The sequence below is a fragment of the Impatiens glandulifera genome, chromosome 1 (assembly GCF_907164915.1).
Source record: "Impatiens glandulifera chromosome 1, dImpGla2.1, whole genome shotgun sequence".
Taxonomy (NCBI): domain Eukaryota; kingdom Viridiplantae; phylum Streptophyta; class Magnoliopsida; order Ericales; family Balsaminaceae; genus Impatiens; species Impatiens glandulifera.
The window spans coordinates 67,176,616-67,200,703 of NC_061862.1; the positions used below are offsets into that span (position 1 = coordinate 67,176,616).

The window sequence follows — 24,088 nt, forward strand, 5'->3', positions numbered from 1 at the left end:
TTCTCTCTCTCTCTCTCTTTTTAGCTCAATGTATAACGTTGTTTTTATGTGTCTATAGGAACTCAAGAGGTCAACAAGTAAATAAATTTGTGTTTTAAATATTAACACCTGCGCTCTATGTTAGTGACAGATGCATAAATGCATGCATTTAAGGGCCCGTTTGTTACACATTTTACTTTTTTTCTTTTTCTTTTTCTTTTTCTTTTTCTTTTTCTTTTATAATTAAGATATGAGTAATTATAAGGAATAAAAAGATTTATAGAGTGAGACAGAATATGAGTAGGTATTGTATATGACACCTTAATGACAGGAGATTGGGTTTGGATGGACTTAAGCCCATACCCATTATATATATATATATATTATATATATTCATTACTTTTTTTATATAATTATTAAGAATGATAAAATTTACTGTTTTATGCACTTGTTTTATCTAAAAAAAAATTCAAGTGCCTAATTTGAATATCGAAACCAACCCACCAACCCTAAGTATAAGATTTATAAAATTATGACTTCATTTTTATATATATATAAAATCATTTCAATTTCAAGAAGTTTAACCTTATTTAGAATGGATGAAGATGATCATTTATGCACCTCCTTATTTCATTCACTTCATTTCAAATTAGACATCAAGAGATCAAATTTTAATTACTAACCTCATTAAAAATAAATTCAAATTAAATCAACCACCACTAATATTTAATATAAATAAAATCCATCATGGAATAAATAAATATCTATGTTATTCAGTCGATATCCTCTGTTACGAAACCGTTCATGTGCCCTCTCATAAAAAGAGAAATAAATATGTAATATATATATTTTTGTAATCATTACTCCTCATTTGAGAGGGCACATGAACGATTTCAAATCATTCTCATTAATAATGTTTGGATTTATTAGAAACAAAATTATTAGTATATGATATTAGTATTAACTAGTATGTATCATGTGTATTTGTACGAGTAATAATATAAAAAATAGTCAAAAAAAATTACGAGAAAAATATTTATGGCGGGTCAACCCATAATCCGACCCAAATATTCATTTACTCTCACATATATATCCAAATTAACCACAGCTCTCGACCCAGCAATCCGGACATTTTAAAAATTAAGCATCATTATATATATAGATTAGTTAGTTAATAAATGATACACAATTTTATCTATATTACATGTGAAAAATAAAATAAGGTTTATCACATAAATAAATATAAGGGTGTATTAAGATGTGCTAATTGCCATTATTAGATCTAATTTATAGTTTTATAATTCAATTATTTAACCATATTAATAGTTTTTTTAGAAATGGTTTACGCCATTAATTAGAAAATGCCTGCGAGGGGTAAAGGAGTACAAGAGTTGAAATTGAGCTTAAAATAATTTGCTCAAAATCAACACACAATGGCCATGAGAAATCCACAATTGGCCTAAAAAATGCACACGAACATGAAATCAAAGTACAAAAGTGAATAAGGGATGAAACTAGCAATCAATCAACTAAAACAAAGCGACATTGTTGAATTCTCCGACCTCGTCTCTCTTGTCTTTGCCCTTGTTCTTTCTTTCCTTCTTTCTTGTCACCCTTAGGTCTTTTTGGAATAAATTTCCGGATAGATTATCGGCTTCTTCGTCTTCGCTGGAATCTCTTGTCATGTTTTTCCTTTTGGGCTTGAGTTTGGAGTTGCGTGTATGAGTTGTTTCCCTTGAGGTGGTTTCTTTGACAACGTTGTGGCTTTCTTTGGTTTCGGAGCTCATGGTTTCCGAGATGTTTTGGCTTTTGCTATTATTCACGTTGACGTCGGGAATTTCGAACCTAATTGGTGGGAAAAGGACCATGGTTTCGGACTTGGTTGGCTCGGGATCGGTTCGGTTCTCGTTGACGTGTTTGTTGTGGATTTTATTTGCCTTGAGAACTTCAATATAGGATTTCTTGACCACCTTGGCATTCTCTTGTTCGGGGTGGCTATGGGGTTCTTTTGTTTTTCTCCGTCCTCTTTTCCCGGCTGCTCGTACATGACCTCAATGGTGGTCATGTTTTCATTCCGGCATCTTAGTTCGAATTTTTCCGGTTTTGCACTCGTTGAGTCAATCTCAATACAAATGCGGACAAACATGACCCGTTCAAATAAGTTAAAGTCGGGATTGAGCTTAAGAGACTTTCCAATTAAGAACCGTGCATCACAATTTAGTAGTTTTATAATACTTCAAACCTTTTTATTATCCCACAATTCACCGCATTCTTGTATCTCATAATGCATCTAGATAATGAGAATTGCAATGAATTAGTTATCTATATCAAAATATATTTGACATTAATTTCCAATCAAGAATATATTATAGATTATAGATTATAACAAGAATACATTTAAGATAATTGAGTGAGTTTTCCATGACATTGTTTATTTTTGTAAGCAATAATTTCAATATGAATTAAACTTAGAGACCTGTCCATGAATATAGATCCAAATATAACAAAAAAACGTCAATAAATTTATGAATCTAAATTATAGGAAGTTTGATATAATTTTATTTTTCAAATAATCTCTTCTAATTTAGACATAAATAAAAAAATGTGAGAGAAATAGTCGATTGATGATATAACAATATTTATAAAAAAACTAATATGAACCTTGGAATGAACACCGTTTGTATTTAAGATTTTTTTTTCTTTCTTTTTGGTGATAATTTCTGTTTGTATGAATAAAGTTTGTCCACGAAGATATGTAACTTTAGATTCGAAGAATAGTAACTTTTGGGATTTCACTCGATCTAAAATTTAATATTATCGAACATAAAAATACGTTTTCTGGTACTATCTGAAGGGAGATAGCTTTCTTATTGACAAATAAAACACCAATTTCTCAAAACTTAGAATTTGTCACAAGGATTTTGATATAAGTAAGTAAGATTACCTAATAATTAAAAATATATATTGGTCATATAATACTTAATAATAAAATATTTTAAATGAAATTATGTGGTATGTTTGATTGTGTAGTTTTCTTACTCTCACAAGTTTGGAAAGTATTAATTATTGTTTAGGATTTGTTCGAATGATTTCTCTTAAACTAAATCATAATCAACATAATTTAATTCACTCTCTCATCATCTAAATTATCCAATTTATTAACCAAAACACTAAAATATTATTTATTTACAAAAATTAAAATTATCATTATAAATTAATATATTTTAACCAAAAACTACTCACCTTATCAAAATTATCAAATTTAACATTTTTTAAATAAATTAATATTTTTTTAAATAATCATAAAAAGACTAAGAGAATTCTCAATTTTTTTTATATATTTTTTGGTCTAATATTAATGAAATATATATTTTAAATAGAAAGATGGCATGGTCATGCATTACTTAAAAAAATTAAGGAGGTTTAACTTTACCTCACTAACCGTTTGAAAAACTTTGTATTTACAAAACAAAAAAAATTAATAATAAAATTATTTTTTTTTTATTCATTTAGTAGTACTCAAAATCTAGGATATGATCCACAACATAATTGTCACTTTAAATTAAATTATCCTAGTGTAAGTATACTTATGCTCACAAAAAAAAATTATTATGAAATTTTTTTTATCAAACAAATATTTAAAAAAGAACTCAATAAATTTTCAAAATAACCCAACACAACAAACAAGCTCACTTCATTTTCAAAATAACCCAACACAACAAACAAGCTCACTTCATTGTCTATGGAATTAATATGCATTAGAGTGTTGATATGAATCTTACATGGCTTATAGCTAGTATAAGCCTTTTTGGGATCTTTGGTCTAATTGTTTTGTTTAATTAGATCAAAATTGAAACATAGTTTTATTAGAATTTGTACTCCATTGTTGAAAACTCTCTAACTTTCTCTATTATATTAGGATATAACAGTAATGAAGTAGGATAAGTAATTTAACAAATATTTTGATGTCATTGATTAAAATAACTATAGAAGACATTAAAGTTTAGCCCATCATATCAGTGTTAATATTAGTATCAATAAACAAAAGAAAATTAATAGTTTATTAAGAGGTGTTAGTTGGAATTGATTATATCTGACTTATAATTCTCCAACTCAGCCAAAACCTCCTCTCGTGGTCTATAAATCATGTCTATAATTCTCCATATCTACAAAACAACAACATTTACTAATTACTTAATCATCTAACCATATTAATTGGTCATAACAATAGACATTACTAAACAAAACAATTATTACCTGCAGAGTACCACCACCGCCTATACTGTCTCCATCATCCGACACACTAACGATTGTCCAAGGATCAAAAGAACTCCAATGGAAATCCACAACTTTTCCTCTGAATTGATATATCCAAAATAAATAAATAGAAAAAGAAAGAAATAGAATAATAAGTTTCTTACCTATGGCCACAATGATTAAATAACAAGCCCGGTGAACTATCCGATGATCCACCAAGTTCTTGCATTCCACCCATCTACAACATTAATGAAGTTTAAAGAAATCTTTTTGACATCAATTTTCAATAAAAACAATGCATCATATATTAATTAGGTTTCAAACCTTTTCATAATCCCATAAGTTCAAAGTTCCATCTTCCGATGAACTTCCAAAAACTGATGCCTTGTCTGGAGACCACTGAAAAAAATTCAAGCATTTTTTTTCTTTCTATATTATTTCCCTTCATGAAATGATTAAGAAAACAGTAGTCATCATATTTTTCAGACCTGTACACACAGAACATCAGCATTGTGACCCTCAAATATATGAACAGGTAATCCATAAGTAAGTTTTCTACGGTCATACATCATTACTGTATTATCAGCTGATCTGTTGAATAATACCAAATTCAATTCAGAACCACAAAAGATGAAAATAATAATAAAAAAAACATTTCAATACTTACCCAGTCAGAATAAGGTTAAGATCATGTGAATTCCAATCAACACAATGAATGTCACCATCATGAGCTTTATCAACCTGAAAGAGAATCAAGTTTTAACAAAAAAAAAATCATCTTTTTAAGCTTCGTGAGGTAATTTAAAGGAATGTAGGTACCTTGATAGTTGGATTTGAACCTGTCCTTATATCCCAAAATATGAGACAAGAATCATCACCCACACTACAGAACTCCTGTCCACTTTATTACAAATAAACAAAATAATTTAAGTAAAAATATCATAAACTGCATATATATATATATATATATATATTGCATTTTCATGCATAAAGATGAATTAACAAATATAATATATGTCTCTACCTTGAAGGGCAAAACTGCACATCCTCAACTGTGTCTTGATGTCCTAGGTAGGTACCACGAGGATTAAGAGTAGTAAAGTTTTTAACAGTCCTACCAGTAGATGGTGTCTCTAAGGCCAAGGTAGATATATGATCTTGAATATTCCATAGAACCACAAATTTGTCCTTACCTGATACCAAACCACATTGAAACATTTGTAATTATTGAATAAAAGAAAAACAACAGTACCAAAACATTTCAAGGATATCATGTCTAGACACATAAAAAAGCACAAATCATGAGTTTCTAACCTCCGGAGAGCACAAAAGGTTCAGTTTGGCCCATGGCAAGAGCAAATTCTGCATTTTCTTTATGCCCAATAAGTGCCTGTTTGCAGGTAATGATTATTTTCTGCATTAGAACTCTATATAAACTACAATTCAGAATAAATAGCATTCAAAGATGTTTGTTGATAGGTATTTCTATAAGGTAAAACTGTTGTTTTTCCAAACATTGATTCAAACTACTAAAATACACGGTAAAAAAATCTGCAAATTTAAGAACATTTACAACTTTATCCTTTTTTACATTTTATTATATCATGACAACATTTTATTGTGGAACGCAATATACCAAATCTGGATGTGACTAATGAGCTCCATACACAGCTTGTCGATTAGGCTGGCTTAGAACATTCCAAATTAGAACCTGAAAAGGAACTGTATGCTTTAGATTAAGATGAAAAACTCAATTGATCCAAGTGTCTCTTAAGATAATTCAAATATAAAAGAAAGAAACAAGATGCATACATATGGACTGTCAGTGTGAGTTGCCACAATATTTCCATTTTGAGGAAGTTCTCTGATTCGATTCACCTGTGATGATTCCATATACGATCAAGATTTGTGTTCTTCACTTAAAAATTGATGATAAAATGATATAGAATATTATGAATTATGGAAGCCTGGATCTTTAGAACAATCTATAAAATTGAAAGCCAATAATATCAATCTAGAATAATGCATGCATAGTGCAAATAAGTTTAACAAGATCTCCAGAACATGAGCCTCTAAATAATAATTTCAAATTAACATATTTAATTTAAGAAACATCCCTATGTCCTAATTATGAAAAGATATAAAAACAACTAAAATCATTCCATACCTCTCCAGGGTGAATAATTGTTTTGAATATCTTTACAAAAGGAGAATTGGACTTTTCATTGAACTGCAAAATCATGCAGCCAAATCATACATAATTCTATTGGTAGAACATTGAAAAGGAGAGTGAATTATTATTTTACAATGTCAGGAATGATAAACTTACAAGTGCGATATGTTCGGCAGGAGCAACCCTATGTTTAATGATGTCACAATTTGCGATAACAAGTGTGTTTGGCACACTACCATCAGTCTAGCGAAAGAAACAGTAAAAAAAACAACAAAAATATCATAAACTAGGGACCAATTTTCTACAACAACAATATTAATTTAAGGGTAATAAGGTGGATATATGACAAACAAATGTTCCTTGCCTGGCCTAATCATGTATACAAATAGTGATAAATACCAATTCCTACTTCCTAGGGTTCAATTAATATGGATAGATATAAAATGAAGAGAGACCAAGAGAAACAGAGTTGAGAAGCCAAGTTCCAATAAATATTAATAATGCTATAATTTAATGTGTAACAAGTAATCTCATATATATAATATATGGTTTTCTTTTCATTTCAAAGAAGGTCAAATTTATATTAATACAGATTTGTAAGACAGATTTGTAAGAGCCGTGTGTGTTCAAACCTTTTTTTATTTTCTTTCCTTAAATAAAGTAATAAACATGTGTGCTCACTATCCTTGCTAATCATCTTCGTAATATAAGGTTTAAATTCAAATTGAAACACACGAGTGATAATAAGATAGAAATAAGAGAGACTTCAGAGAATTATCATGAATTCAACAATATCATGATTAACAATCTTTATTCGATATGTTAGGGCTTAAATTGTTTTACTTATTTTCATTTTCCTTTGATTCTTTTTGTCCATAACATATGTAGGCTCCATGTTCACGCCTCTTTTGAAATAAAATTTGATATGTTTCCAAAAGAAAATATGCAACATTTTGTTTTATTGTCTCGTCTCATAGATATTGTCCTTACTCCAAAGTTATCTCATTTTCAAATAGGCTTGTTATTTTAAGAAGTAATCATCAAGATAGTACATGAACAAGTTTAGAGTCTAGATTTCCTCGTAAAACAAAAGATGACAGGAAGAAGTAAATTTTTCTCTCAAGAGATTATAAAAACATAAATAGTTTTTCTTTAGTTTGCTTATTAATTGTAATGTGGATACCATTAAATGTTAGAATGACAACATAAGTCTTATTAGAATTCTTGTCACAAAGGACTTTGATAATAGTAGTTAAAATAGTCCATGTGTATACACAATAGTTGGAGATTTTGAGGACAAGTGACGTGTCTCGGTGTTGTTGAAGCTACAAATTGAGAAAATGAGTCCAATGTGTGCTTAAACAAACTAATATTTTCTTGATTTATTTGAAATGTTACACCATTTAACCTAGAGTAGCTATCTTAGACAAACTATATATACCCATATTTGGTAGTCGATGCGGATCTCAATGATTGAGTTGTTGTGTTAGTCCCTAAAAAGATTAATTAATGAGGCGGGTGCATTCTAACCCTAACAGGGGAGTCATCGTTAATAAAAAAATCTTAGATAAACTATATCTCAAAAGATCGATATTTTTTGTTATTATATTCAAATGCTTTTACAATAGAACAAATACAAAACTAATTGTAAACATGAAAAGTTATTAACAATTTTTTAACTATTAATTATATATACTTCTATTCGTAAGAATCTCATCATAAGATTCATTCTAATTGTCAGAATAAAACAGAGTTATCTTGCCAATGACCAAACAAAATTCAGATTTTTTTAACACCAAGTTATATGAATGTTTAAGTAATTTCTTTAAAATAATAAACATGAGCGACTATTGCTAATTATTTTTACGGTATATAATTTGAAATTTAAAGAGAAACACATGAGTGAACAAGATAAAAATAAGAGATACTTAAAGAAGTTATCATGAATTCAATTATATAGTGATTATTAAACATTATTTGAGATGTCATGCTTAAATTGTTTGACTTTTTTTCTTTTTTTCTTTGCCTATAACTTATGAAGGCTTTTCACATTCACGCCTATTTTGAAATAAAATTTGATATGTTTTAAAGAGAAAATATGCCCCAATTTGTTTTATTATCTCGCCTCATACATCTAGTCCTTACTCCATAGTATTTTCATTTCTCAATAGGTTTTGACACATTTTGTAGTAGACTTTTGATCACAACAAACTTGATGGTCGGGTCAAACATCATTCATGATTGGAAAATTGTGTTACTTACTTTTTATTGGACGATTTGGAAATAATGCAATACATAACAGGACATTTAAAGGAAAAAATGTTGGAAATAAAATATCTCTTCACACGTTTGTCTCATAATAAATGAGGAATTTTCGGTTGATGAGACTACTTTGATTTCATAGGAATCTAACACATTTATATTTGTTAGGGTCTTTCCATTTTTTTCATTCTTCTAAAATTGATCTCCCACGCATTTATAAATTTAGTTAATTAAATCATTTAATACAGGATGATCTTTAATAAATAAATTAAAAGGCATAGGTCTATTTTGTTTGATTGATTTATGTATGCTTGTTTGACATTTATAACAATGATAACCATCGATTGTGAGAAACATCATTTTGTTCATTGAACCAAAAATGTCACAATTGATATCGAGACATGACCAGTTGAGGGTTAAGGAAACTTTGAAGTACAGTCAAAATATTTAAGGTAAGTTTGCAGTGAATAAAAATGTGGTTAATTGTCTTATCGTTGCACGTGTTAGATAAGGCAAAACCCACCGTTTTGAGATTGTATGGATGTCCTTAACGAATAAGGACTCTTCAATGAGTCTTAGGCATTTCAAACTCCCTTCCAAGAAACTAGGATTGTCACTTGAAGGAAGAGTGATTAATAAAACTCTTATAAAAAATAGGGTTGCTTTTCAAGAAGAAGTCATCAAGATAGTATATCAACAAGCTTAGAGTCCAGATTTTCTCGTAAAACAAAAGACGACGAGAGAAAGTAATTAAGTTTCCTCTCGAAAGACTGTAACAACATAAAAATATTTTTGTTTAGTTTGCTTACTAATTGTAAAGTGGATACCATTAAATGTTGGAATGACAACATAAATCTCACTAGAAGTCTTGTCAACAAATGGACTTTATGACAATAGTAGTTGAAATATAATACATTTGTATACGCAATAGTTTGAGATTTTGTGGACGAGTGGAGCTACAAAAGAGAAAATTAGTCTAACATGTGCTTAAACAAACTGACATTTTCTTGATTTGTTTGGAATGTTACAACATTTAACCTAGAATAGCTATATGAACAAACTATATATACCCATATTTGGTAGCCGGGTCGAATATAAATAGCAAGAGATTAGAACCAACAATTCTTATACCATCCTAAGAGTATAAGTGTGATTCTCATTCAAAATACGGATATCAGAGATTGAGTTGTTGTGTTAGTCCCCGGCGGGCGCATTCTAACCCTAACAGGGGAGTCATCCTTAATAAAAGAATCTTAGATAAACCATCTCTCAAAAGCTCGACATTATTCGTCATTATATTCGATGCTTTTACAATAGAACAAATACAAAACAAGCCCTAGCTAATCTATTGTCTATATATATGTTTTTCAAATTGCATGATGAGCTCTAGATAGCTAATTAATTATAAAAGGATGTACATATATGAAAATAACAAAGAGAAATAGGAGATCCAATAAAGTTTACCTGTTCGGAAATGTAAAGGCGCTGGCTGTTCATGAAAGAACCCTTTTTAAACTGGGGACCCCATCTATTGTATGATATTAGATATAGATTAGATAAATATGATAGATAGATAGATAGATATAGATCTGATAGATAGATAGATATAGATCTGATAGATATACAAGTACCTGCATGATAGAGAAGGCCAGAGAAGAGAGTGATGAGTTAACCAATCGTAAATTACAGGGACAAGTGACTTCCATTGTTCATAACTCTTCTCTTTCTCTTTCTCTTTCTCTTTCTCTTTGCCGCCGCCGTCTCTCTTCTCCACCTGCTTCTTCTCCATTTCTCTCTCTCTTTTGAGCTGCTCAATGTATAACGTTGTTTTTATGTGTCTATAGGAACTCAAGAGGTCAACAAGTAAATAAATTTGGGTTTTAAATACTAACACCTGCGCTCTATGTTAGTGACACATGTATAAATGCATGCATTTAAGGGCCCGTTTGTTACATATTTTACTTTTACCTTTTTTTTATTTGATAATTAAGACATGACCTATCTAGTTTATTTGAATAATCCATTCAATTATTTAAATAATCTTTATCCTCTCGTTAATCAAATTAATAAATTTATTAATGATAATACTAAAATATATTTTATTCATATTTTTTTAATTAAATATTAATATTCTTTAAATAAAAATCAATCAATATCCAAATTATTTGAATAAACCAAAATGAATTATTAATATATATATATAACCCTAAATTTAAGGAATTATGACAAAATAGTCCATGCACACTCCTTATTAAATATTTATGTTAAAACTGTTGACATACTGTTTAATTTATAATATAAAATTACAGACACGTTTAAATTAAGTTAAAAAAATTAAATTGGTTGCCTTTAAATAAAATCAAATAATTATAGTAAATTAATTATATAAAATGACGATATTATTATTAATTATTGTAATTAATATTAAAAATTTATTTTATTAATTATATTTAATTTAAATAATTGAAATAATATTATTTAAATAATTGAAATAAAAATTTTAAAATAAACTAGTTTTATTTTTTTTTTTTTATAAAAGATTAAAGAATATATTTATAAAAGAATATATAATATAATTATAATTATTATTATGAGGTCAAATTATTGGGTAGCCTTCCATTTACACTGATTGCTTATTTTTAGCTTTAAAATTATTTTTCATAACAAATCATCACTCAAACTTTCAGAAAAACATTAAGCCTTTCTATTAATTTTTCTATTTAAAGCTCTAACTAAAAATTCTTCAACTATTCTCATTGTTGACTTTTGACCATTTAACTATTATAATTGTTAACTTTGGATCCTCGAACTATTATAAATGTTGAGTTTTAACCATTAAATTATTTGTAATTTACACTGATCATACCAAAACAATCAAAATATTTATTTGTAACTCAATTTTTTTGTATGGAGGAGGTGTAATTTATATTATTTTATGACAAATTTATAAATAGTTTCCTCAATTTATAATCTATCAATATTTTTTAAAATAATTTTGTTGCATATTCATATTTTGAAGTAGAATATTTTTTATTTATCCCTATTAGTCTTCCTGTTCTTCCTTTTCATTGAAACCCATTATAAATTTTGAAAATTCTCTGCTGAAAACCAAATCAATTTATTAAATAACAAACCCATATTCCTATATCAATTGGAATCATAAATTAATTAATCTCTTATAAGAGTTGAAGTTGGAGTGCCATTCACAAGTCTTGTTCCATTGTTTATGAACCCCGTTGTTCAAGGTGGATTGAGCTGTGTAGATTGCGACTGATGCCAAGAATGATGGAGGAAACCTCTGCATTTCGTATTCCACCCGACACAGATCAATCAAGAATAATGACACATTATCTCCTGATAAGAAAACAGAGTAATTAAGGAGATTAGATTTAGATTAGATCTGATCATCACCAGCTTCTTGTTGATTCTAACAGTATTGAGGAACCTTCTCATGAAAACATAAAGGGTTGGAATTGGCATCTTGATAAAGCAAACTTTCTGTATAGAGTTAAAAAAAATCGATAGATCATAGTGGAGCAAACTATTTTTAAATTGCCATAAAATAATAAAATTACATATTTTAACAATGAGTTGAGTAAAAAATTTAATTAATACTTTTTATATATATAATTATATATATATTCCTATAGTGTAACATAATATTACATATTTGTAATAATTAAAATTAAAATAATGAAGATCAAATATATATTTATATATTTTACATTAATTTATTTAATTATATATTTTTAAAATAATAACATTTTTACCTAAGGTAGTGTTTGGTATGCGGTACTAGTTATATAAGTATAATTTGTAAGGGGTATAAATTGTAAGGAGGTATTAGGAGATATAAATTATATAAGTTATTAGTGTTTGGTTGAGAGTATAGAATATGTATAAATTATATAGGTTTTATTATTTTGTGTTTGGTTTGTGATATAAAAAAGTAATAAGAAATATAAAAGACCATTTTGCCCTTATATTTATATAAATTATTATCTTAATGTTTATTTAAGATGTAGTTTGTATTTTTAATTATATTAAAATTAATAAAAAAAAAATAATATATAATTATCACATTAATGTATTTTCAAAATAAATAATACTATTATAATTCCTCACAATATAACTTATATAATTATATAAATAAAACTTATTTATATATTAATTAATAATAATTTTAATAAAATAATATTTTAAATTAGAATGGTATAATTATAAATTAATTTCAGAAATAAATTATATATAAATTATATGAATTATTATTTATCTTTTTTATTTATTAAATTTTAAATATTAATTTTGGTGAGTTAATAACTAATTAATTTATATAATTTAAAAATAGATAATAGTAGAGAGAATGAATACATTAATTAATATTATTACTATTTTATTTTTAAAGAAATTAATTTTTATTAAAAAAAATAAATTGAAAAATTATGTCAATAGAATGAAAAACAAATAAAAATTTATGTGTTACATAATATTACATATTTGTAATAATTAAAATTAAAATAATGAAGATCAAATAATTTTTTAATTTATTTTTTTGACAGTGACTATAAACTCTGTAACGATGAGTGATGAAATAGAAAAGCTGAACAAACTAATCAAATGGAGTGAGAAATTTTTTATCAAATATTTTGAACGATAGTGAATTTTTTCCTTGATGATCGATAAACAATGCCAATAAATGTTGTGCTAAGTAATAACAAGGGACGGACCCAGAAACCAAATTTGGGGTGGGCTTAAATTTATATACATATAAATAAATATATATATATATATATATATATATATATATATATATATATATATATTTCAAATAATTTAAATTTTTAATTAAATCAATTTCAATACAAAGTGTCAAACAATTAACCATAGAAACATCTTTCATTTTATTGCGAACTTGTAATTGCTTTATTACTAAAATAAATAAATAATACATTCAGTTCAAAAAAAAATCACCAGTTTAAGAAAAAAAAACTTACTCATTTTTAGCATATATAGAATTATTCTTTAAAAGATAAATTATACACAAAAACTCATTTAAACACCCTTTCGATTAAATTAACAATTTTAAATAAATTCTTTAACTATATATATCAATTAGTTCTCTGCCCACTTAATGATAACGTCCAAATTTATATTTTTAATAAAAAAGAGTAAATAAATCAAAATCATTAAATATATCGTGATAGGTAACGTGTACCGATTGAACGACGACAACTATGATACGTTTCAATCAAACTATTGTTATGTTCTGAAAATTGTGAAATAATATTCGACATTTCTTAATCAAATTATTTGATACACAAATAATTTTTTTGATAATACTTAAAGTATCCATCACATCAACAAAGTTGACCTAAAAGAACCTAATAAATTATGACAAAAAAGAGATGATAATAATAAAATAAAATGAATTCTAACACTTTTAAATTTATAAATAAGTAGACTAAATATTTTATAACCGTAATAAATAATTATTTTTTTTAAACATATAAAGTTTTTACAAAAATAAAATTAACCTTTTCATTTACAACCTAGAACATCATTTATATGAAAAATAAAATTATTCATACTATTTATCTATAAATATCATCTTAACCAATTTTAAAAAATCTCAATTACTTTATATTATATTTGAAAAAAATTTCAACTTTCCATTCAGATATACTTTAACTTGGTTAGAAAATTTATACTTCATATATATTTAGAGATAAAAAAGTAAAGAAAATATTTTGATTATAAAATTTTGAAGAGTAAAACAAAAAATAAAAAATTATATTTTGTGTGTGAGAGAGAGGTGTACATGGGGATAGCAATACAAAGTTAGGTAGTCTGTGATTTTCTCTCTCACTGTAATCAGCCTAAGAATTTTTTTTTTTTTCGGTAATAACGACCATGTACATATATAGTAAAAAATGTGAGAAACTCATAAAAATAATGAGAGGATACCTATAAGTGTAAAAGAGTCTCTCACTGAAATATCTATTTCTAAAAGACAACTCTAAATTCGGTAACTTCACATCCTTCGCTTTTAAGAAAGGGATAAAAACATACTCGAGAAATTATCACTAAGACAATCTGAGGATATGCGTAACAAACGACCCACCTAACCGTTGAGAATATTATTTGAATTATAAAAATTAAGAATAAAATTTTGATATGACTAAACAAGATGTCGAATCAAATAAAATACAACACTAACTCAAATCTGAGTGGTGTAAAAAAAATGAGGCATAATTTATTAAATCTCCATAATATTATTCATTTAAAAAAATATAAATTAAATTACACTATTATTTTATTCTCTTATCATTTCTCAAAAATTTGGGTACCCTACTTCTATTTTAAAAATAAATTATTATCCGTGAGATTTGAATCTCATGACTAAATAAAAATTCTTAATTTTTATATTAAAAACTAGTAAATTTAACTAAATATCAATTTCTTTTGTGTTGCTCTAGGCGGTGTGTTGCCCTAACCCATGAACTTACGAGCTTATACTATTTTTTTAATATTAGTTATATCAAAAGTTTTTTTAAATTATATATATTTTAAAAATTAATTAATACATATTAATTAGGAGTGTTAAAAGTTTTTCATTTTTCATTTTACTTTATATATTTTTAATAAATAATTATATATATTAATAATTTTATTTGTATTAATAAAAAAATTAATTATCATTATATCGAATAAGGAGTTACATATAAAACATTAATTTGCATATATATATATATATAATAATGCTTAATTTTTAAAGTGTCTAGATTACCGGGTTGAGAGTTGTGGTTAATTTGAATATGTATGTGAGAGTAAATTGATAATTGGGTCGGGTCGTGGGTTGATCTGCCCACCTATAAACTTGTCCGGATTGCCGGATTGAGAATTGTGGTTAATTTGGATATGTACGCGAGAGTAAATAGATACTTGGGTCGGGTCATGGGTTGACCCGCCCATCAATAAACTTGAAAAAATGAATAAAAAAATTGATATACACAAATTTTGAACTTACAACCTCATAATATAAGTTTAACATTTTAACCAACTAGGCTAATATCACTTCATATTTTAAATCAATTTCAAAATTGATAAATGTATGACATTTCTAATAATATAACTTCAACATTTTAAATAATTAAACTAATAATATTTCATATTCGTTTATATAATTTATTATATATAACATTATATATATATATATAATTGTTACATAAATTTATAAACAGAAATCAACAATCTTCAGTGGTGTAATAGTTAAGTGTTTATTAACATAATAAAGATCGAGGATTCGAATCTCACCTGGTGTAAATTTGTAATAATTATAAAGATAGATTAAAGAATATGTTGGTTATTTGACGGAAGTGAGTTGTTAGTAGGTGAAAATAAGATTGTTGGTTGACCGAAGTGAGTTGATAAAACTTGATAAAACTTGATAAAGAAGAGATAGTTGGCTAATAAGGAATATGTTGCTTTATTGACGAAAATGAGTTGGTAAGTAGGTGAGGATAAAATTGTTATTTTATTTTTAACCGTACAAATATACGGAAACATCGCTAGTAAAAGAAAATAACATCTAAAAAAACATATTTAGACGTTACATAATTTTTTTTTGCAAAGATTAAGATTCTAATGAAACTAATCCACCAATCACGCGATTTCTTTAGGGTAACTCCATGGACGAACTCATTTGAATTCAATAACAATGAGTGATGAAGAAGAGCAAGCCGAACAAACCAATTAAGCGATGTTAGAAGAATCTCTACCCGGAATTATGAGCGGCAATCAAATTTATCTTGGCCTGATAGTTGGTAACCAACACCGAAAAAAGTTCTTCCAAATTATAACTGACCATATACAACAAATAGTTACAATAGCTAGAAATCCATCGAGATCATTAAAAGATACCTATAAAAGGGACTTCAAATGAAAATTTAATTCCAAAAACTCCTTTAATTAAAAATAAAAAAATTCTAGACCCGAATACATCATCTGGTTTGTTGTAAAAAAAGAAGATGAATACAGACTCGAAAAATGGTCACCAACACGATTAGAGGGTTGCACAATGGACGACCCACCAATGATTGAAAGTATTATCGGATTACAAAAATCCAAGATGACAAATCTAATCCTCTAAATAGATTTAGAGTATAAAAAAAACATAACACCAACTAAAATCTGAGTAGTGGAAGGAGATACAAGGCACTCTCTGATGCTAAACCATGAGTAAGATGACTTTTTATTGTTTTAGAGTTTTTTTAGAAAGAGAAAATTATAATTATTTTTTATTAATAATTTTATAATCTATATAATTATATACTAAATATATATATATATATATATAACAACCTATATAAATAAATAATTCATTATATATTTAAATAAAAATAAATTTATTTAATTATTTGTTTTTATATATATTAATAATTTTATTTGTATTAATTATTTTATATCTATAACCCCGAAAAACCCTTGTTCCGAAAAAAATTATTTGTTTGAAAATTAATAATAACAAATATTAATTATAAAAATAATTAATTTGATCAAATTTCAAAATAATCTTTTATATTTAGAATAATCAAATTAAAATTTGATTAAAGAAATTTGTATTTTAAATTAATTAAAAATAATTAATTTAAAGACTATTTGTTTTGATAAAGAGTCACAAATTGATTTTTTTTTTGTTTAAAATCAATAAAATTAAACGTTTGCAAACGTATTTTTGACTAGAGTCTATTTTTGGTTCTTAGTTTGGTGATACTCGGGAAAGGGTTTTCGCGCTATATCCTTTGTACCCGTTTAAGAACTCCTTTGTACCCGTTTAAGAACGGTCTCTACTTAATAAAATTTTGGCTTTTGAAAAATGGTTGTATAACGTTTTATTTAACCAGTTATTCTTCAGATCCTAGACATGCACAAGTTTTTATGGTATTTAAAGTTGTAAAATCAATATTTAAATGATGACACGTGAAGTTGATTTCGACGATTGATGAAGAAAATACCTGAAGAAAATACCTGAAGAATATCACTTAAAGATATTAGGATTTAAAAATAATCTCACACACGCCCTTATCAAAATATTTTTAAAATATTCTCTAAAATTATTTTGAAATAATTTTATATTTTTTTATACTTTTTGAAAATGTGTTTGGGAAACTAAAATTACAAAAATAAATAGGCTTTAGGACTAGTGTTCTCGATCATGGGTGTGATTTCCATTGGTCTTGGGCAAAAACCCTCAGTCCTGGGTCGAGATCCCTCAATCGAGGTGTGAGAACTCTTGGTCGACGTGTTAAAGACTCTCGGTCAGATGCGAGAGTCGTCTGTCCTAAGTGCGGGAGTCCTCGTTCTAGGTGCATGAGGCTCTCAGACTATTTTAAAAAGATTTATTTATAACATTTTATTTCATTTTAGTAGTTCAAAAGTCATAAACAAAGATAAATTTAGATGTGGTCAATAATTATACAAAATTATTAAAAGGGGTGTACATGTTGCACTGATATCAAATTTAATAAAACTTGAAAATGTCATGGGAAGGTGTTAGAATTTTAAAAAAAAAATTAACAAAGAACTGATATTAATATTAATATTATTTCAATAACTAATCTAGTAAAAAAAATATAAAAAATAATAAAAACATGAAATTCTTAAAAAAAAAATACTAAGAAAATAACACTACATTAATAATGACATGTCACCTGGAACTATTTAATGAAGAAAAAACTAAACAAATAACACAAAAATAAATATACCCAGACTATATTAATTAAGATATATAATGCAGTTAGTTTGTCTTCACTTGAATGATACGTTGTGACCACATATTTTTAATGAAACTCAAACTTGAGACATAATTATTACAAAAATAAAATTAATAAATAAATATATACAAGATCTAAAATAAAATAAAAGGTACTATCAATAAATTTATTAATCTGAATTATACTAAGTTTAGATATAACCTTATTTTCAAATAATCTCATCTAGTTCACGCATACATGTATAAAAAAATGTGACAAAATAGTGTTTCTCAATGATTCACAAAGTTATTGAGAAGTGAGAACGTTAACATACAGAAAACTAACCTTATCCATTAAATGAATAATATTTGTATCAGTTGTTCATTCCATTTGTTAATAAAAACATTGTAAGAAGAAGGAAACTTAGGTTTTCATGGGCATTAAACTCTGGAATTTCATTTTCGATCTTAGAAATGTAAGAGTTTTCTTATCAATAAACAAAGAAACATTTCAGATTTTCTGTTACCGAATAGGATGTTCCCCTATTGCGGACTAATCAAAATTCAGAAGCATTATTAAATTAATTAATCAAAACTGGGTTGAAAAGGAAGAGAGAACCCGGAACTCAGATTTCATTCCGAGTTCACCCAAAACGCCGTTAAACGAAATGTAGAGAGGCGCTATTGAGCGAAGCTTCCTTCGCCCAGACGCCATGTAAAATGGAATGTAGAGATACGGTATTGAGCGAAGCTTCCTTTGCTCTAGGCGTCATTTAAACGGAATGCAGAGATACACTATTGAGCGAAGTTTACTTCGCTCCAGGAGCCATGTAAAACGAAATGTAGAGATACAGTATCGAGCGAATATTCCTTCGCTTCAGGAGCCATGTAAAACGAAATGGAGAGATACGGTGTCGAGCGAAGCTTCCTTCGCTCTAGGCGTCATGTAAAACAGACTAAAGAGACGTTTTTCAGTGAAGCATACTTCGCTTCAATTAATTTATATGCCTAGAGGTTCATGTAAAACTTCCAACACATCAATGTGAAGACATTTTAACGTTCATGTAAAAACATTTATTCATTCATGTATGAAAACCCATTGGAGAACGCTTTCCAGTGAAGCATAGTTCACTTCAATTAGTTTATATGCCTAGAGGTTCATGTAAAACCTCCAACACATCCATGTAAAAAGACCTTTTAACGTTCATGTAAAAACATTTATTCATTAATGTATGAAAACCCATTCTTGAACTATATCCATTTTGTCCATATTATGTAAGTTTTCATTGTTATGACCATGTTCTTCTAAGAGATAATATTATTGATTTTACACAACTGTTGATGGTGCAATTTGCTGGCACTTGTGGTGCAACAATGTCTATGAGGTGGAGAGATGATGTTACTCATGTTATAGCTTACACTGATTCTAATGGTGGATGCGGCCTAACTCTCAAAGTGCTGAAGGAAATATTGAACGGGAGATGGGTCCTTACAATTGACTGTGAGACTCTCTTAGTCTTAACGCAATATTCATTTTCACATATAGGAAACTAAATAAAAATTGTTTTTGTACAGGGATAAAATCATCAATGAAATCAAAAATTTACGTTGATGAGGAACCGTACAAGGTTAAGCAAGATAATCATGGGACCTTGGCTAGTCCAAGAGCTGACAGACTTCGGTATTTGAACAATGTAAGTTTGGTCTGATTCCTCCTCTTTACCTTCATTATCTTGCTTAAAAATTGAAATTGTTTTGTTTTTTTTAGCTGTCGAAACTGTTCGACAATTACACTTTTATTTTTGCAGGGGATTTCATCTCAGCTTACAAACATGATCTCATAGAGTTGGTAATTGCTGGAGGAGGTAGCAATAAAGAAATGGATAAACCATTTGCTGAGTCCTTGGACGACAAAACTATAATAGTATACCTGGAGATAAATACTAGGAATCGACCGATGACTTCGAACAATTTTAATGATATTTTTCCCGACAATTGGGTATTTGAGACAACGGCTGTAGTGGTAGAATATTTGGATGAATATGTTGTTCCTCACACAAGCTTGCTTCAATCTATTATTGTTTGTGATTTGCAACATTTGTTTACTTAATTTTTTAGACTTGTTTTATTGACAATACTGAATATTTTCATTCCTAATTTGATTCCTAAATTGGTGATTTCATATTTCATTTTTTTGTTCTTAGTATTGTAGTTTGTTTGTTTCATAGTATTCATTTAATATATGAACAATGTAATGAATTTTAAATATGAAAATTTTTACCAAATTTGAAATCTTTGAAAATTGAATAATAGTCCTGAAATAATCATGTAATATTATTTATACATAAATCTACCATAACATGTGAAGCAATCTACGTAGCCAACGCTTTAGGTGTATTTACAATGTCAATAAAATGTGAAGAATCTTCATTATCAAGCGCTATACATGTTTTTCAACTGTAAATATTTGTGAATAAACCTTCACTATCAAACTCTTAACTTGTATATACACTGGTGAAGCATTCTTCAATATTATCAAATCAAACTCTTAACTTGTATATAATTATTTATTGATAAAATAAAAGAACCGCGATTAAGTGAAACAAACTTCACTCCTTAGTGCTTCACCAGTAGCTTCACTCATGAAATGTTTTATATAATTATTTATTGATAAAATAAAAGAACCTCCATTAAGTGAAGCAAGCTTCACTCCTTAGTGCTTCACCAGTAGCTTCACTCATTAAATGTTTTATTTAATTATTTATTGATAAAATATAAGAACCGCGATTAAGTGAAGCAAACTTCACTCGTTAGCGCTTCACCAGTAGATTCACTCATGAAATGTTTTATATAATATGTATTGATAAAATAAAAGAACCGCGATTAAGTGAAGCAAGCTTCACTCCTTAACGCTTCACCAGTAGTTTCACTCATGAAATGTTTTATATAATGAAGAATAAGGAGTTGAAGGACGGGGAAACATATACAATTTGTCCAACAACTAAAGGTATAGAACCAAAGGTGATCCTCGACGAGAATAGGTAGTTGGGTCTGGAACAAAGTCGTTGAGACCAATGAGTGTCTCGACGAGTACAAGGCCAGGCATACCTCGGGTATTTCCCATCAGAGTAGGAACTACCTCTAGGAGCCTATCTGAAGGCCGTCGTCCTTCAGTTGGACACAAAAAAAATGAGCAAGAACCACAAGCATGATTAATTTGCTTTGTGTATGGCTGATGGTCCTGTCCGCTCTATGTACACGCCAAATGTAATCGTCTAGGTGTCTCATATTGATAAATCCATGTTCAATGGTTAACAATGTAGCGTCAAACATTGTACAACTATAAAAGTTATAGAGAATCTTGAATGGAAATTGAGGTACATGATCGATAGAGAACAGAACCATGATTAGATGAGATCGACACCTGATGATTGAATTAAAGTCCTCAATCGTCGGGCATATGTGCATGTCCCCAATGACAAAAGAACAACTATCTAGACTCCATATGCTCTGCATGTGGTCCATCAATGCTCCGTCAACATTTATTCGGATAAGCGGTAGAATCTCATCTACATCATAAACACCAAAATGGTTAGGGTCCTCGGTGATCAGACTTACGTATCGCTCCAATTGTTGCTGTGATAAAGCAAGCATCTCTGGCTCCTAAATAATTTATGAGTGAATCACTGAATGAAGAGAATGAGAGAATGAGGTAGTCAATGAACATGTTTGGTTTGTTTGCCGGTAGAGACTTGGGAGGGAGAGAGTCAAAACAGAGAGATAAAGACTAAATAAATGACTCTCACTGAGCTCTGAAGATGAAGAGTCGGGTTTCATATAAATGTAAATAAAGCAAGCTTCAACTATTGTACCGCCTGTTGATGAAGGAAGAAGTGATTTTTCATTCATGTATTAATATTTTTACAATAGTCCGGTAGTGGTGTTACATGAAAGGAATAAATGTGAAATTACACTAATTCAAATTCATTTATACATACAACTCTTATCTTAATCTAAGTGAATTCTTTAAGTTAATCTTATTGTCATTAAGGTCTGACATAAGAATTCTATATAAATATTTGATCTTCAGTGTACTTAAAGTTTCTTCGGCCTTCAAAACAACAAGAAAAAGTATAAACAAATATATAAAAAAATGGCAATGAAGAACATATGTTTAGCACTTACATTGTCGATAGTGATGTCAAAATCTCACTTCGTCTGATATCCTCTATATGTTTTCATATGCCTCATACAATATAAAGTAAATGCACGGGCTACATGCTAATTTGATTAATGATACTTGATTAACGTAAATCTTAATTAAAGTTTTTAGAAAATTCATTCAGAATTTTAAATCTTAACGTCTAATAGATTCTAAATCAATTAAGGTTAAAAATTTAATATATCTAATTAATTTTAAATATGTATATTTCATCATTCTAAAATATTTTAAATAAGATAAGTAGGTATTAAATTTAAAAAATAATTAAAAATTATCTTTGAGTTTTGAATATTTATATATTTTTACTTTAAAAAATATTTAAAAAATTAAGAAATTAATTATATAATTTAATTTATGAAATATAAGAAATGTATTATTTTATATTATTTATATATCTAATTTCACGTAAAAAAAATAAAATTAAAAGTAAAAAATAATATGAATAATTCTAATTGTATTAATTAGTTTTAATATATATATTTTTTTTATATATAATATTTGTGTTAAGATTTAAATAATCACATTAAGTTAGTATGTGAATTTGGTTTGGTAATTTGTTTGTCTTTTTATTGTGCTCAAATATAATGTACCAACTTTCACTAATACAAGTTTAAGTTTATGTATTTTTCTTTATATATTTCATTCTTGTTTTTGAATATTAAATCCTTGGCCAGCAAAAGAAAATGAACTAAAACTAGCCAAGTCTACATAATTATCAACTAAAATAATACACTTCTCAATGATATTCTTTGGGCCATTGTGAATTTGGTGTTGATCATGAATCACAAATAAGAAAGACAAGAGAATTAGGGTTTAGAGAAATCTGATGTGTTATTCAAATTGTAAAGAATGTCTTGAAACTTATATAGAGGAGTACAAGACTAAAACTATCCTCTATGTTTTTCTATTTATTAAATGTACTCTTGAAGACTTGAAATAATATTACATTTACTCTCTACTCTATACTTTTATATCCCCTATTCCCCTACAAGAAGAACGCCTTGGAGATTCATTAGGCTTGTAGAAGAGGTAGATGGGTGTAGTCCAAAAGTTGTTGAAGATTCTTCAATCCAGATGTGTTTAATTGAGAATCAAACTTGAGATCTAAATATTAAAAAATAAATAATATTAATAATTTTATACACTTTAATGAATAATAATAATAGACTAACATAAACAAATGCACAAAACAACAAATATTATAAATAAAAAATTAATTAAAAAAGTAATTTTGTTACCATTTCACATGGCAAATGAATCCATGATGAGGGGAGAATCATGTAAAAGATCTTTCATAACCCATAAGTCAACATAAAACTCCAAGCAACATGTGGAGTAACTTCAATGAGAATCAAACTTCAGACCTAATTGTTTAAAAAATCATGATTATAACTATGTAGACTTTAATATACTTGAGATACAATTTGATATGTGAAGAATAACA

At 27.6% G+C, this 24,088-nt stretch overlaps 1 pseudogene; it reads right to left on the reverse strand.

Moving 5' to 3' along the window:
• Positions 1-4,043: 4,043 nt before the first annotated feature.
• LOC124930799 lies at positions 4,044-11,975 on the reverse strand (annotated as a pseudogene).
• Positions 11,976-24,088: the final 12,113 nt, after the last annotated feature.